At 51.1% G+C, this 13,194-nt stretch overlaps 1 long non-coding RNA gene and 1 pseudogene across 1 annotated transcript; one reads left to right on the top strand and one right to left on the bottom strand.

Moving 5' to 3' along the window:
• Positions 1–942: 942 nt before the first annotated feature.
• Positions 943–2,968, bottom strand: LOC119471950. Its single transcript, XR_005201052.1, has 3 exons — positions 2,953–2,968; positions 2,300–2,484; positions 943–1,445 (listed from the first exon to the last, which is right to left on the bottom strand). It is a non-coding gene; the product is annotated as an uncharacterized LOC119471950 (long non-coding RNA).
• A 639-nt stretch (positions 2,969–3,607) lies between these two features.
• LOC108307422 lies at positions 3,608–12,930 on the top strand (annotated as a pseudogene).
• Positions 12,931–13,194: the final 264 nt, after the last annotated feature.

Genomic DNA, 13,194 nt, shown 5'->3' with positions numbered 1-13,194 from the left:
AGCACTCCTTGCACGATCTTCCTTGTGTCCCTACCAGCCACATCCTCTACAATTACTACTGTCTCAATACTCTTTGTATTCTTTATATTTCATCTCACTGACTTCAAGTTTCTAAAACACATAGAAATATTTAAAATCTATTGGTGTTTCTTTGGGTCAAATATAAAAGTAGAACTAAAGTATGTTAGTCATTCAAATACATTCGACATACACAGATTCCTTAAAAATTACTGGTATCAAAGTAAGAAGCTTCCTTACTTACAAAGAAGGAAAGAAGGCAAGAAAAGAAAGCAGAACTCATAGGTTAGCAAAATTATTGGTATAGTTTATTCTATATGTGGTGTGTAGTATGTGTGAAGAGTGCATGGTATGTATGAAGTATGTGTGTGGTATGTGTGTGGTGCATACGTGTTAAGCGCCTGGTGTGTGTGAGGTGGGCATGGTATATATGTGGTGTATGTAAGGTGGTTATGATATGCATGTGGTGTGTATGGAATATGTATGCGAGGTGGGTATGATATATGTATGGTGTGTGTGAGGTGGACATGGTATGTGTGTGGTGTATATGGGTTGAATGTGTGGGGTGTGAGGGGGGCAGGTGTATATGTGGTATGTGGTGTGTGGGGTGGGTATATGTGTGTTGTGTGAGGTGTGTAAGGGGTATGTGTGTGAGGTGGGTATGATATGTGTGTGGTGTGTGTGTGGTGTAGATGGTTAGGTGTGTGGGGTGTGTGAGGTGGGCATGGTATATATGTGGTGAGTGGTATATGAGGTGGGTATAGTACGTGTGAGGTGTATCTGGGGTGTGTGTGGTTTGTGTGAGGTGGGTATGATATGTGTGTGCTGTGTGTGTGGTGTAGGTGGGTTAAGTGTGTGGAGTGTGTGAGGTGGGCATGGTATATATGTGGTGTGTGAGGTGGGTATAATATGTGTACGGTTGGCAAGGTAGTAGGTGTGGTGGTTGTGGTGTATATAAGTTAAGTGTGTGGTCTGTGAGGTGGGCATGGTATATATGTGGTATGTGAGGTGGGTATGTGTGTTGTGTGTATGGGGTATGTGTGTTAGGTGGGTATGATATATGTATAGTGTGAGGTGGGCATGGTATATGTGTGATGTATGTGTGGTATATATGGGTTAAGTGGGGTGTGTGAGGCGGACAAGGTATTATGTAGTGTGGGGTGTATCAGGTGGGTATATGTGTGTTGTGTGTGGTATACATGGAGTACGTGTGTGGGGTGTGTGAGGTGGGCATGGTACATGTGCAGTATGAGGTGGGCATGGTATGTGTGTGGTGCATATGTATATGCACCACACACATGCATACCTGTGCACTGCAGATGACAGGCAGGGCGGCAGACCGGGACATGCAGCAGTGACCAGTTCAGCCAAGGCAGGGTTCCGGGTGGGAGTGGCCAGGTCCCTGGCAGCTCAGGATCCTGGATGCACTAAGAGCCTAGGAGGAGAGAACAAGCTGTGTCACTACCTCCACCAAAGCTCATCACTAACATGAACGTATAAGCTGCACTGAAACTGTTCCACCTGTGATTAGAACCAGAAACACGCCAGATGGGCTCGGCACACCCAAGGCAGGGAAACTGTCCTCAATGTTCTCCTTCACTATCTGCGGCCACATCTACCACCAGCAGCCTTGCCAGACAGTGCCTGCCTTGGGGAAGGGGCCTGGCCCAGGGGCAGGTCCCCGCTATGCCCCCAACCCGGCGCCTGCAGTTGCCCGGGGCAACGGGGTGTGGGGTCTTTAACTGAGTTTTTCCCTCTGGGCCTTATTATAAAGGGAAAGAGAAGGGGGCGAAGATCGGGGCTCGGGTTCTCCGGGGACAGCGAACCCCGAGGCAACCCCAACCCAGTTGCCAGGTTGGGCACCAGGAGTTGATGCCAGCGTCAAGCAAGGATGGGGGAACGCACCAGCGGTCCGCCCAGCCCAGCAGCGGGACCAGAGTGCCTCCCCAACCCCAAATAGCGCCTCTAGCTGGTGCCGGGTGCCCATTCGCCGCGAGGCCCCCTCACCAAGCCCAGGGATGCGAGAGACCCGCCTAGTACCCGCTGCATCCACCCACCGGTCGTGGGAGAGGGAAGTGGCCGGTAGGAGACTGCCGCTGGGCTGCACCCCCAGATCCCATCAACAGCCGCCCTGCAGCCCCACGGAGTCCACAGGGCAGCGCTAGGGAGCACTAGGGCCGCAACCTCCTGCTGCCCCCACGCAGCCGGGTCCCTGCAGCGCCGCGGGAGGCCCCAAGCTGCCACCGCCGGCGAGTCAGGCAGCCCGGGGCCCGCAGCTTACCTGGCCAGGGCGCAGGGCTGCTTCAGCGCGCTGCCGTCCCCGCCCCGCCGCCACCCACTTGGTCCGCAAAGCGGAGCTCCTCAGCCGAGCCCGCACCCAGCCGCACACACTCAACGCAGCGCCTGCGGCCCAGGAGCAACGCGGTGTGGGGTTTTTAACTGAAAAGGTTTTCCCTCTGGGCCTTACTATAAAAGGAAACAGAAGTAGGATAAGATCCGGGCTCGAGTTCTCCAGCTACGGAACGCACCAGCGCCCGGGCCAGCCTGGTGGGACCCGAGCAGGCGCCCTCCCTCCCTCACCACTACCCCCACCCTCACCCCTACCCCAGCCAAACAGCGCCTGTGGCCTGCGCCAAGTGGCCCGTCGCTGCGGTGACCACGCGCGGGATGCCAGAGCCGCCGCCTGGTCCCCGCTGCACTCGCCCGCCGGTCGTGGGAGGAGGAAGTGGCCGTAGGAGAGGAGTGGGGCCGCCGGGCTGCACCCCTAGATCCCACCAACAGCCACCCTGCAACCCCGCGGAGTCCAGAGGACGGCGCTCAGAGCACTGGGGCTGCAACCTCCGCGCCGCCCCACACTCCTCCGGGTCCCTGCAGCGCCGCGCAAGGCTGCAGGCTGCCATCGGCGAGTGAGGCAGCCTGAGTCCCGCAGCTTACCTGGCCAGGGCTGGGGGCTGCGGCAGCGCGCTGCCGTCCCCTCGAGTCGCCGTCCGCTCCATCTGCGAAGCCGAGTCCCTAAGCTAGCCCGCGCGGAGCAGCCCCGGGCGCGACCCGGAAACGGCCTACGGCAAGCGCGCAGGGCCGCCTCCACCGGGCGCACGCGCACTCACCTGAGCCTGCGGGACAAGCGCCCCGGAACCGCTCCCTTCGCCTCACCCTATCTTGGGTCACTGGGGCGGGAAGCGCTTCCCGGAGACACGGCGCGGCGGAAAGAGATGGAATACAAAGGTGATGTGGCTGGGGAGCTGCAGTGGTCTGGTCCTGCAGGTAGAGCCGGTGAACACGAGGCTCCCATCGTGTCACCGCTATCGCACTGCGCCCTGCTCACTCTCCGCCCCGCCCCCCCCACCGCAGTTCTGAGAGGCGACCCTAGAGCAAGGAGCCCTCCGGGATCGCCGCCTACGAAAGCCCCCTCCGGCGGGAGAGGCCCCCTGCTGCCTCCCCACTGCAGCTCCCCTAGGCGCGTGCAAGACTCCAAGTCTTCCCTACGGTCCCCTCTAAACACGACAGCACCCCGTTTCTGATACCTTGTGCAGCTTTAGCCCCCAACCCTAGGGCCTCACTCCAGGCCATTCTCTCCTTGCTGTCCTGAATGGAGAGGACCCTGACCTCCGTGGGGCCCTGGGGAGCACACACACACATCCCCAGGGGAGCCAGTCTTCGCCCCGACAGCGTGAGAAATTCCCTGGAGGCCCTGGAAGGTCGTGCCAGAGACTCCGGTGTCACCTTCCGCCCTCTGGCCCTTTCGTGGAGTCCCAGGCAGACGTGGTAAGCCGTGGGAGACGCACAGGGTGCCTGGTCTAGGCAGAGCAGGGGCTCAGGTACCTCCCTCCCTGAGTGATTTGCCCTTCTTTCTCCTTGTGGCTGGATTAGGTGAAGCTGTGTCCGAAGTTGGAGGGGTAAAGAAGGACAGGGAACCTAGCGGGTGAGTAGAGCCCATCTTCCTGCTGCCTTGAGGGCCGGAGCTGAGACCCTGAGAAGAAGGGACTGGGGGAAGCCGAACCCTGAGCTGCACTAGGGTTAGATATATTGTGGACTTGGCCTCTCCTCACTCTGCCCCCACCAAAGACTCACAAATCCCCAGGGCCAGAGCTGCCAGTGGGGGCTGCTCCTGGTAGGGCAGCTTTGTAGCCACAGGGCCAAACAAAGGGGCAAAGGCAGAGCTGGGACAGGCCAGCGAGGTTCGCGATCCCCTCCCCGCTCAGGTGAGCATAGCTTCACTGCTTACTTTCCACCTGGATAGATATTCTGCTTACCTGGCCAACACAAAGTTCATCCAGCCTCCTGTGGCCCAGCCTTTCTTCAATGCCAATGGTGGGAAGCAACAATTACGAAGCAATGATTCCAAGAAGATAAATTCAGTTATCTTCTTGCCTGACCGTTGTGTGGTCACATCCCATAGGAAACCAGACAGCTGTGCCTGAAGCTGATCCATACAACACCCCCACCTCCTCAAACCCCCACCCCCCATCTGTGTGAATGTGTGCGGGTGGGCAAGTTGCATGCTGTTTCTTCAACAGCCTCCTTTGAGATCTTCTGCTGGCAGGCTCTGGGCCAGTCACTGGAGATTAAACCCCATCCCAGCACCCGGCAGTGAGTGGCTGATGTCCACAGTCCACAGGATGAAAGGTACAGGCCTAGGGCCAGGAAGAGTGGCTCCCACCTGTAATCCCAATGCTTTGAAAGCTGAAGCGAGAGGCTCACTTGAGCCCAGCAGTTCAAGTCTGCAGTGAGCTATGATCATGCAGCTTGCACTCCAGCCTTGGTGACAGAACAAGACCCTATCACTTTAAAACATGAAATAAATTAAAATTTAAAAATAAAGGTACAGGCCTACCCCCAGCCACACTCAGGACCTAAATCTGGTAGGCTTGAGCCAACTGCCAGTATTCAGAGAATGTTTAAAGAATCATTAGGACAAATAGCTAATGCAGGCAGGACTTAAAACCTAGATGACAGGCTGATAGGTGCAGCAAACCACCATGGCACATGTATCACCCATGTAACAAACCTACACGTTCTATACTTGTATCCAGGAACTTAAAGTAAAATTTTTAAATTAAAAAAAAAAAGAATCAGCCTGGGCAAGGTGGCTCATGCCTATAATCCCAGCACTTTGGGAGGCCGAGGCAGGCAGATCACGAGATCAGGAATTCGAGACCAACCTGGCCAACATGGTGAAACCACATCTCTACTAAAATACAAAAATTAGCTGTGCATCGTGGCAAGTCCCTGTAATTTCAGTTACTCAGGAGACTGAGGAAGGAGAACTGCTTGAACCTGGAAGGTGGAGGTTGCAGTGAGCCAGGTTCGCTCCACTGCACTCCATCCTGGGCAGCAGAGTGAGACTCAACCTTGGAAAAAAAAAGTGGGGGGATACAAGACAGTTGCTTCCTGTCTTTCTTGCTGTCTGCCATGTGAGGGTACAAGAAGATGGCCCTCTGTGAACCAGGGGGTGAGCCCACGGCAAGGACCAACCATGCTGACACCCTGATCTTGGCCATCTAGCCTTCAGAACTGGGAGAAATCAGTGTTTGTTATTTAAGCCACCCAGTCTATGGCATTTTGTTAGAGCAGCCCAAACTAAGACACCCTAATCATAATGATATCGCCCTGCATTTCCTTCTAAATGCTTTCAAAATTTTGTTTGTTTGTTTTTTCTTTGAGACAGAGTCTCACTCTGTCACCCAGACTGCAGTGCAGTGCATGATCTTGGCTCACGGCAACCTACGCTCCTGGCTTCAAGAGATTTTCCCGCCTCACCCTCCAGAGTAGCTGGGACTACAGGTGCAAGCCACCAAGGCCGGCTAATTTTTGTATTTTTAGTAGAGGTGGGGTTTCACCATATTGGCTAGGCTGTTCTCAACTCCTGACCTCGTGATCTGCCCACCTCGGCCTTCCAAAGTGCTGGGATTACAGGCATGAGCCACTGTCCCAGCCCACTTGCAAAGTTTTGCCTTTCACAACTAGATCTTTAATCAACTGGCTTTTATTTCTGATATGATGTGAACTAGGGATCTAGTTGTATTTGCTTTGCATATGGATAATCAATTGTGCAAACTCTACATGTAGAATATTACTTCCTTTCCCCAATAATCTACAAGGCAACTTCTGTCTCAAGTTTCCAGGTGTTGTGGGTCTTTTGCTGTGTTCATCTTCTCTTCCAATGGCTGATTTGTGGATCCTTGAACACTTCACTGTCCTAATTCCTTTACCATCATAGCATGCACACAAATCTTCAACCTTCCATTACCCACTGACCTCTATGCCATTGAAAGTATCTTCATTTAAGTTCTGTTAGAGGCAGAGCTTGAGTCAAGGATCCAGGTACAAGCACTTTTTAAGAAGGTGCTTCCAAGAAGCACAGGTAAGAGGGTGGGAAGTGAGACAGGGAAGGGAAGAAAGCCAACAGATGGTGCATTTATGATCAGGTTGCCACAAAGGGTAGCTGGGGCTCAAACTCACTAGGCCCTTCAAAGATACTGCAGCTGAGGGGCGGGGGAGCTGCAGTATTTATCCACCAACTCCCATTCCTCATGGCTGTTTTAAAATGGACACAAGATTTACTTTAATCAGATAGTATATAAGACACACAGATATGGAAATGACTGTCCTGAAGGAAGGAGTTTTTTATAATCAGAGGTCCCTAGAAACAAGTGCCAATCCGTGCTATGCAGGGATACATGGAGAGGCAGCAGGGTCAGTCAAGAAGTCAAAGGAGCTAGGGGAAAACATGGGCAAGAGCTTTATTTGTGGCATCCAAGGGAAAGGCAAGGCAGGGTAAGCAGGCACAGAATTAGCTGCTAATAGTTTGAATAATTTCACTCGGCTCTGGGGCATAGGGCTGTCCCTAGTTGTCTGGTTCATGGCTCTGGGGTAGTGAGGGCAGGTGGACAGTGGCCCAGTACAAGAGCCTGATGAAGAAGGTGGTTGGGGTTATGGGCTTTGGATTAGCTGGTTTGCAGATGGGAAGGTGCACTTGCAGGTGAGTCCTTTACCATCTCTAGGAACTGGCTCACCTTGGGTGGAGCAGTCTCTCCAGGATCAGCAAGGCCCCAGCTGTCAACACATCAGGAAATACAGGAAATGAAAAGGCATGATGAATACACTGAGGGTGCTCTTGAAGTCATCAGCCCCTGGCATGTATGTGGCTGGCAATGCTGAGGGCCATAGGGACAGCACAAACAGTGTCTGCTGCACTTTTTTTTTTTTTTTTTTTTGAGATGAAGTCTTGCTCTGTCACACAGGCTGTAGCACATTGGCAGGATCTCCACTCACGGCATCCTCCGCCACCCGGGTTAAAGCAATTCTCCTGCCTCAGCTTCCCAAGTAGCTCAGACTACAGGCGTGCGCCACCATGCCAGGCCAATTTTTTTGTGTTATAGTAGAGACGAGTTTTCACCACGTTGGCCAGGATGGTCTCAATCTCTTTACCTTGTGATCTGCCCACCTCGGCCTCCCAAAGTGCTGGGATTACAGGTGTGAGCCACCGACGAAGTCTAACTCTGTCACTTAGGCTGGAATGCAATGGCTCCATCTTGGCTCAGTACCCCCTCTGCCTACTGGGTTTGAGCAATTCTCCTGCCTCAGCCTTTCAGGTAGCTGGGACTACAGGCACATGTCACCACGCCTGGCTAATTTTTGTATTTTTTGTAGAGATGGGATTTCACCACATTGGCCAGGCTGGTCTCGAACTGCTGACCTCAGGTGATCACCCACCTCAGCCTCCCAAAGTGCTCAGATTACAGGTGTGAGCCACTGCGCCCAGCCAGCTACACTATTCTTGGCCCTTCAATGACTATATGAATTTTCAGATCAGCCTGTCAAGTTCCAAAAACAACTCTATTGAGATTTGTCTGGGGGTTGCTTGAATTTATAGATGAATTCAGTGAGAAGTAATAGATTTATAGCATTGAGTCCTACTATTCATAATATATATGGCATATATTTCTGTTCTTCCTTTAAGTCTATGGGTAATTTTTATATTTGTCTTAGTCTTTTTGTAGTGCAAAACACCTGAGACTGGGTAATTTACAAACAACAGAAGTTATTCTCTCAGTTCTGGAGGGTGTGAAGAAGATCTAGGCTCCAGCAGGTACAGTGTCTAGTGAGGGCCTGGTGTCTGCTTCCAAGATGGTACCTTGAATGCTGGTTCCTCTGGAACAGACAAATGCTATGTTCTCATGAGGCAGAAGGAAGAGATGTACCACCACCTTAAGCCCTTTATAAGGCACTAATCTCATGCATGAGGGCTCACCCTAATGACTTACTCACTTCTTAAAGGCCTCACTTAATACTATCATCCTGGCAATTAAGTTTTAACAGGAATTTTGGGAGACACATTCCAGCTACAGCAATACTCTTCATGAAAGATCTGTGTACATTTTGCTAGATATATTCTCAGGGGTTTGTTGCTATTGTGAATAGAATCTCTTTTCCTATTACATTTTCTAATTTGTTATTTCTGATGTACAAGAATGCTAATAGTATTTTTTAAGTTGATCTTGCATTCAAAAACCTTGCAAATTCTGTTACTAGTCCAAATAATTTATCAATATTTTCTTATGGAGTTTCTGTATAGACAATCATATGGTTTGAAAATACAGGTAGTTTTCTTCTTTCCAATTTAAAAATTTCATTTTCTTCATATGTTTCTTTTTCTTTCTTTCTTTCTTTTCTTTTTTTTTTTTTTGAGACAGAGTCACATGCGGTCACCCAGGCTGGAGTGCAGTGGCATGATCTTGGCTCACTGCAAACTCCGCCTTCTGGGTTCATGAGATTCTCCTGCCTCAGCCTCCTGAGTAGGTGGGATTACAGGAGCCCAATACCATGCCTGGCTAATTTTTGTATGTTTGTTAGTAGAGACAGGGTTTCACCATTTTGGCCAGGCTTGTCTCCAACTCTTGACCTCAGGTGATCTGCCCATCTAGGCCCCCCAAAATGCTAGGAGTACAGGTGTGAGCCACCACACCTGGTTGATTTCCCTCCCTCCTTCCCTTCCTCCCTCCCACCCTCCTTCCTCTTTCTGTTTCTCTCTTTCTTTTTTTCAGAGTCTTACTCTGTCACCCAGGCTGGAGTGCAGTAGCATGGTCTCCACACACTGCAACCTCCACCTCCTGGGTTCTAGCAGTTCTCCTGCCTCGACCTCCCAAAGTGCTGGGAGTACAGGTGTGAGCAACCGCACCTGTTGATTTCTTTCTCTTTCTCTTTCTTTCTTTCTTGCAGAGTCTCTGTTGCCCAGGCTGGAGTCCAGTGGCATGATCTCCAACACACTGCAACCTCCACCTCCTGGGTTCTAGCAGTTCTCCTGCCTCGACCTCCCAAAGTGCTGGGAGTACAGGTGTGAGCAACCGCACCTGTTGATTTCTTTCTCTTTCTCTTTCTTTCTTTCTTGCAGAGTCTCTGTTGCCCAGGCTGGAGTCCAGTGGCATGATCTCCAACACACTGCAACCTCCACCTCCCAGGTTCAAGTGATTCTTCTGCCTCAGCTTCCCAGGTAGCTGGGATTATAGACATGTTCCATCACACTCCTCTAATTTTTGTATTTTTAGTAGAGCTGTTTCACCATGTTGGCCAGGCTGGTCTCCAATTTCTAACCTCAGGTGATCCGCCTGCCTCAGCCTCTGAAAGTGCTGGGATTACAGGAATGATCCATCTCACTTGAAAGTGCTGGGATTACAGGAATGATCCATCTCACTTGGCCAATTTATTTCTATTATAGGTTGACTCACATACATTTCTGATGTTGGGCATCTCATAACCTAAAAAAAAAAAAAAAAAAAAAAAAGGCAACTTCCTACGTATCAGCTGAACACATTGCCTAGGACCTCCAGTGCCTTGTTCAATAGAGACAGTGATAGAAGCTACCCTTGTCTACGTCCTAACTTTGATGAAAATTCCTTCTAAAATTTTACCATTAAATTTGATGATTGCTATATACTAAGGAAAATAGGGGTAGGTGTGGTGGCACATACTTATAATCCCAGCACTTTGGAAGGCTTGTGGGGAGTATTGCTTCAGCCTGGAAGGGGGAGGTTGCAGTGAGCGAAGGTCTTGACACTGCATTCCAGCCTGCGTGATAGAGAGACCTTGTCTCAAAAAAACAAAAAACAAAAACAAAACAAAAAAAGGATGCTAGCTTGCTAATAGTGCATTATGTGTTGACTCTGCCCTTGCATTATTGTAATAAAATCTAATTTGCCATAATGCATTATTTGTGTGTGTGTACCTTACTATATTCGACTTGGTATTATTTTGTATAAAATTTGGAATTCATGTTCATAAAAGTTAACAACAGCTAACTTCTATTTGGTTTTGTATATTTTGTATATTAAGTTACTTTCCTTGAAGTATTTTTCATCCTAGACGACTTATTGTAAAGATTATTTTCCCTTTATATACACGAGGAAGCTAAGGTGCAGTGAAGGCAAGTAATTATCCCTAAGGACATAGGGAAGGTAAGTACTAGCAGCAGAAACACAAATCCGGATTGCCTGGCTCCAGAGACCGTGCACTAAGCACTGCCCTGCACCCTCTCCATATGAAAAAGACCCATCATTCAGACTGTTCTGTCGTGAGCTTTCCTTGTACATCCTTGTTCCAGTTTTGCACCAAGACTGTATTATTCTCAATAGATAATTAGATAGATCTTCTTTTATTGTACAAATACTCATCAAACTTTTATAAAAACCTATTCCATCCTATCACCTTTGCTAGGCAGACTTCTACAGTTTTGCAGTGGCCTCCAGGTTTTACAGCATTTGCAAGCTCCTGTCCCGGGGATACTGGGGAGGTATACACCCCATAAAGCCAGGGATACAGACAGATCAGCAGCAGACTCTCCCACCCTCCAGCATCCTTTCTTTCTTTTTTTTTTTTTTTTTTGAGACAGAGTCTGGCTCTTGTCGCCCAGGCTGGAGTACAGTGGCATGATCTCAGCTCACTGCAACCTCCACCTCCCAGGTTCAAGGGATTATCCTGCCTCAGCCTCCTGAGTAGCTGGGATTACAGGCACCTGCCACCACAGCTGGCTAACTTTTTTGTATTTTTATTAGACAAGGTTTCACTTGTCCTCATCAGAATCACTGGATCATGACTAACCCCTAGAGGTGATTTCTCTGCTTAACTGTCAGCGCCTGGGCTGGAATGTGACCCCCAAAGCTGCTGCAGAAGCTTCCACCCATCCTGGACCACGCTTGCCATCTGCTGGGGAAAGTCCTGTCCTTTGTCTTGTTAGCCCAGCGAGCCTCATAGGCATTCAGCAGATTGGAAAGCCTAAGCATGTGCTGTGCTGGGCAGGGCTCCCCCTGCCTTTTTCTGGGGGTGAGCTGGAGTGCATTCCAGCCCCTAGCATGTTGCTGTTTATTCCCACCCCTCATCCCTGCCCCCCTACACACTCAGAAGTACAAACATAGGCAGTCACGGGCACACACCACCCTGGAAAGCACCATTTCCAGCCTCAGCAGGATGGTCTCCTTATGTGGAAGTTAATCAGACACTAAAGAAGGCACAGGGTTCAGGGAGGACCTCTGTCGGAAAGAGGCTCCTAGACCTGGTTCTGCCTCTGACTTGCTGGGGGTCCATGAGAAGTTTGCTTCCCCTCTTTGGTCCCAGTTTTCCCACCCGAGAAATGAGGGGTAGAGCCAAATGGTCTAAGGTTCTGGGAACCTCTAAGTCAGAGCCTATAGCTGGTGCTCAAGGTGAGGGAGAGGCCCTCGGGGTCAGCTGAATACCTGAGAGGCAGGACAGGCCCAAAGGTGAGCAGCCTGAGCACATCAGGTGGGTCCGGAGCTGGAGAGTGAGCCCCACAGCCTGCAGACCTGGAGTCAGGAGTGCACTCACACCAGCCCAGTGGGACTTCAGAGATATGGGGTTCAGTCTCCCCTAATGTTGCAGGGCTGGGGGCTGGGAGCTCCAGATTCTGCCCCCACAGTTGCTGTAGATGTGCCAGATGAGCTGGGGCAAGACACACCCCTCTCTATGAAATGAGCAGTCAGTCCAAATAGATACACCATGAAGGGCTGTGGAACAAACCCAGCTGTACCCTGGGGATAGACGGGCTTCCCCGGTACTCAAGCAGCTGGCCTCTGGAGGAAAGGAACAAGGTAAGAGAGGCAGGGCTCCAAATCTAGGCCCAGCCTCCGCATGAACCCCCTCTGGAGAGCCCAGGGCAGTCCCGGAAGTGCAGCAGGCAGCAGGTACACTAGGAGCATGTTTCACAAGGCACCCAATATTGCATCTGCTCAGAGAGGCAGCCAGCTGGAAAGTGGATGCAGTAGGCAGGGTGGCAGCTGCTCCCTACTGCCATGAGTCTAGCTCAGCAGCCACCCAAGTCCAACTCAGGCCTGCTCAATTGAGTCATCCGTGCTCTGGGCCCACCCACAGAGGAAGGGCTTTGGGGTGACTGGGTGAGCTGGCGCTTGTGGAAGGATGTAATTGACTCCTGAGCCTGGACAGCCAGGCAGCCCCTTGCCCACATCCTCACCCCCACATCTCCAGCTCCTTCATTCCCCGACTCTCCACCTGCTCCGCTGCCCTAGCACTTGCCTCTGCTCACTCATCTCTTTTCCTGCTCCCAGGCTCAAGTGCTCACATGTCCTTGACTCTCCTCGGAGTCTCCCTCTGTCCAAGCCCCGCCTCTCTACTTGACACATCCTCCCCGATGGCACCAGAGTACACAAGCTTAAGTCCCTGCACCTCACCTTTACTCCCAGGCATGGAAGGGAGATGACATGAAGAGCCAAACGCCTATTGGCAAAAGATCTGGAGTATGCAGAGGGGCAGATCTGAGGCTGTGGAAGCTCTCAGGGTTCCCTGCAGGAGGCTGCATTTAAGCTGGCTCTTGAATGTGGCTCTGAGCTGAGACCTCTCCCTGAAGCTCCAGACCAGGAGCCAGCTGCCAGCTGGACCCCTCCATTTGGTGTCTCAAAGGAAGCGTACTCTTTGGAGGTCTAACTCTGAACCCAGAAAATTCCCCCATCTCAGCCCTGTTTCTTCTTAGGGAAATCACCATCTCATACCCAGTTCTGCACCAAACCCACATTTGAATAAGGGGGCTCCTTCCCTGCACTGCCCTGCCCTGCACTGAGTGCTTTGGATGAGCCAGTGCTGAGGGGGAAAGGGCTCTCAATGCCAAGCCAAACCATGTGAGGCTTAACTCCAACTTTAGCTCTGAGGGCT

Source organism: Cebus imitator, unplaced genomic scaffold, assembly GCF_001604975.1.
Source record: "Cebus imitator isolate Cc_AM_T3 unplaced genomic scaffold, Cebus_imitator-1.0 Scaffold79, whole genome shotgun sequence".
Classification (NCBI taxonomy): domain Eukaryota; kingdom Metazoa; phylum Chordata; class Mammalia; order Primates; family Cebidae; genus Cebus; species Cebus imitator.
This window is presented reverse-complemented; position numbering and strand designations above follow the sequence as displayed.